Genomic DNA, 4360 nt, shown 5'->3' on the forward strand with positions numbered 1-4360 from the left:
GGCTCGGATAATCTGGCACTGATTACTGGGAACAAGCAGCTTTATCTCCACTTTCTTTCATCTTTTCTCCTTTTTTTCTGTTTTTCTTTCCTGTTCTACTTACATTACAGTGTCCATATAATCTATAAAACTCCCTGCATAACTATAACAAAGCAATTTATGTGCATAAATTAAGCAGAACACTCTGGCGATTGCCGTACTGCTCCACTTGTGAAAGTAAAATTCTGTTGGGCTCTTTTGGCATCAAGACAATTATTCTTATTGCCACATTGCCAGACAGGACACTGTTAAAAAATAAATAATAAATAAATAGAGGCAAGAGCAGGTGGGTGAGATGAACAGTGATGAGAAACTGTGCGGAGCTAGGCAGGTGAATAGAATTAGCCATTAAGCCAGTCATCAGTGCCAGAATCATGACATCTACAACCTTCACTATCTAATGGAGTGCACTTTGCAGTCTGGTTTGAATGTGTTGTACCTAGTATTTATCAAGTAGACTGAATTAAGACATTAATCTGACTCCTCCAAACATTAGCAGCAGTTCTCTTTACCAGTTCCACTTCCTTCTTCTATACCTTAGCGGGCGAAACAACATGTTCTCAAAGCTCTCCTTGGATGACCATGTGCGTGCTCTGAGGTGGTCCAATTATTATGTTATTTAGTTGTTTTTTTTTTTAGCAATAAAATTATGTTTGCTCTGTGAGATGACAAATCATGTCTGTATCACTTGTTATATTTTATACTAAAGGATGTGTTATTGATCATGAGGTCTGTTCTTTGAATATCAGGTCAGGAGACCCTAAAGTGTTTGAAAATAAAGAATGCATGTTCTAATCGATCTTAGAACAAGTGCTTGTCTACCAGCCTCTGCCCTTTAAAAAATTACTTATTTTTCCTATATTATTTCTCTTATCACACTTTTTTTTTGCATAATAACTGTGTTTTTTCTACTCACCCTTGGGCTACCTTTCATATGCTTTATATGGGACGCTTTGCTTTTATAAGCAGCCTACATGTAGTTTACATGATGCATTTAAGTAACAAACAGGAGTTCAGTTAAATAGGTTTGGGGCAGTAATGATTATTTTTCCCCATGAGGCTTGTCTTGAGGCTTCCTCAGTCCTACGTATTTGCAGTTAGTCCCCTTCTCTTCTCGAGCCAAATATGAATTAGAATGGGAGCAGCTGACAGCACTCACTGTCAAGGCATAATTACAGTAAAAGGTCAACAGAGACCCAATTTTCTTTGATGACATGATGGGAGAAGTTGGCTGAAGCAGAGCAGCTGCTGCTTGTGGTGATTGCACTTTTTTACCATTTCTGACAGCAGTTGAGCCACTGAGCGCTTCAACGGCCACCGCAAAGAAAATGGACAAAATGGTGCAAAACTTTTCGGCATTGGAGACACTAAGGAATCTGAACTTTCACAGGAATTTTAAACTTCTGACCATGGATTTTCAGACTGTTTTTCTCTGTCCTGTAACGACCTGATCTGGAATAAAGTGTTACTTTTTTACTCCTGTTTTTATAGTCCTTTTTAAAATGGTTTTACCCAGTTTGAGTTAAGAGTAGTAAATAACTTGCTCCCAGGAAAATAACCAGAAGGAAAGTGCCAAGGCGCAACTGCCTTCAAGGGGACATAACTTCCTCATTTAACGGGACGGTCGTTCTCATTATCAGGGCTGTCAACTCTCACCCATTGGGAGTGAGACTCACCCATCTCAGTGTCTTCACACACTCTCACTCCATATTACCAATTTCTCACACTAAAAAAATTACAGACATTAAAACTCAACTGCATTCCACTTATTTATCTATAAAAATACCATGGTGATCAAATCCAGTCAGCATTTAATAAATTTTAATTTTAATAAAACCTTAGTGCTAACACACATCCAGTCCATATTCCCACCTATTCACTGTGCTAGATATTGAACAAAGACATTTCATGCCATTTCAATCTGAAAAACTCACACAGAGAGAAAAAATAATTAGAAGAACTTTATTGATATAAAAGTATAGTCTTTGGCGCTCAGACCTCGGCAGGAACATTCATGCTGAATTATGCTTTAACATGCATAAGTAGATGAATGAGAATAGGGATGTTCCCCCTGGCCTGAAACTGGTGGTGGTTTAGTTCGAGCTGGTTGACGAGGTGATCTGCTTGAGCTGAATTGTGGGACCAGAAGACTGAGGGAGCTGACACCGGGGCTTCACTCAGAGACTCAGGATATAGAGGTCCTGCTTGGTGATGCAGGTACCATGAACTGTCCATGATGAGCAAGCATGAAGCGACAGTGGAGAGGAAAAACTCCCCTTTGGGAAGAAACCTCTGGCAGAACCGGGCTCAACATGGTGGTCTTCTGCACGGACCAATTGCAATGAGACGAGGGATGGTGACAACTGGGATTAATACACCCTGATGAGCTTGGGGTAGAAGTCATGTTATGGAAGACGACTCAGCTACGATGGCGGAGAAGGGGCTGGAGGTGGTTGAATTGTCGTCTGAATCAAAATCTGACATTGCGTTTGCTGGACAGCGGGCTGAGACGGGGATTTGAAGGTGCTTTTAAAGTGAAAGCAGGATGCTGATTGGGCTTCGTGGTGGAGTAGCTTGAAGACGGATCAGCTTCTGATTGGATGGAGGTAAGCCAGAGTTTCTTTTGAACTTCCGCTAGAGCTTCATTTTAATTTTTATCTTATCTTTTCTAGACTAGGATAATTCTCTTTGTAAAATATTGAAGATTTTAAGCAATCTAGTAATTGAGTAAATATGAATTAAAAATACAGCAGCTAGCTTACATTTTTGATGTGGAGACTGAGTGTAGGATTACATCAAATTGTTTTCTCTCTACCTGGTGCTTTTTTTAGTCCCAGTTTTAGTCCATGTTTTGCTCACAAGTTAAATAATTATTGCTCAGTTTAGTATAATAATCTCCCGTTGGAATTTAGGAGTAATTAAACCCACACAAATATTTTAATTCTTAAAGCTTCCAGATTTGCCCTCTCAAACCCATTGTATTTTATTTTTCAAAAGATCAGCTACCCAAGAAAGACCAACCACATCCAGAGAGGATGTGCAGAACAGCTCAGTTGTCCAGGATTCATAGAGGAGAACCTGCAGAGATTTTCTTCTTTTATTATTACTTATCTTATTCATTTATCTTTATTTTGGTCCATTTAATATGTTTAAAAACTTAATTTCCGTCACACCTTCAAACTGAAACATCCAGAGAAGTGCTGTCTCCTGTCACGGTGAGTTTTTATAAAATCTACAGCCTCCTAGAAAAACCTGAATTGTTTAGCTGTTTTGTCAATTGTAAGAAAAAATAATAACATAATGAATTAAGCTTTTTCATCCGTAGCTTATTAGCAAATATTTATACACAGTGAAGTTTGCACTGATTCCTGTATCAGTGACAGTAATCCAGTAATATCTTATTAATTCCCTTTTGCTTATTTGCTTGAATTGCAGAGAATAATTATGGAACAACGTTGTGAAATTCATAGTTTAAAATATATTTAAGATGCAAGTATTTTAGTTGGGCCCATTCTGCTTTACTTCAATTCTCTAAAAATCACCAGAATGTAGAAAACAATAATATATTGTGAGAAAAATGTTCCACATAACTACAGATCACTTATTGTTACTCAGTAACATTTACTGTTTTATAGAAATTCCACATTTTTCCACAAATCCTCTGAACCTCCAACCTATAGCTGCACCTGTCTTCATCTAATCCTGATAGGGCTTCCTGTCCAAACTATTTATAAATCTCACCCCAAGGTTTGGTGAAAAGTTGGCAGCCCTGCATTAGTTCAAGACCAGGGTAAAATAATATCTAATTCCACATATAGATGACGATCTTTTAAGTCTTAGAGGTAGACGCTGCTAAATTTAATGAGTCAAAGGGGCTGAAAGCCACAATAGGGTTGCAGCTTCCCTTCTGAAAAACATTAAGTTAAATATTTGCTATAGCTTTAGCAGACCTAGAAACAAGCTTGAAAACAGCACAATTATAGGCTGGAATAAATGTTGGAAAAGGCAAGTTTGCTACTTACTGGCTGGGAGGAGTTTAACTTCTTGCTAAGGTAAGGTTAAAAAAAAAAAGAAAAATTTATTTCCCTTTTAGATGTATCCTGTCTAGCAATATAGCGCTCAATTATTTCCTTGGTGCCAAAGAAAAGCCTTACACATTTACTTTTACAACTGAAACAATAAACAGTTGGACTAAAGAAAATAAAAAACCAAACTGAGGGAATGTGAAACAGCATTCTAGAGTAGAGGTGTTCAACAGGGGGTCCGGGACCCCTAGGGGGTCCGCGGAGGTACTGCATGGGGGTCGCGAAAGTCTTGGTTG

Source organism: Cyprinodon variegatus, unplaced genomic scaffold (assembly GCF_000732505.1).
Source record: "Cyprinodon variegatus isolate N-32 unplaced genomic scaffold, C_variegatus-1.0 Scaffold232, whole genome shotgun sequence".
NCBI classification, from domain to species: Eukaryota; Metazoa; Chordata; class Actinopteri; order Cyprinodontiformes; family Cyprinodontidae; genus Cyprinodon; species Cyprinodon variegatus.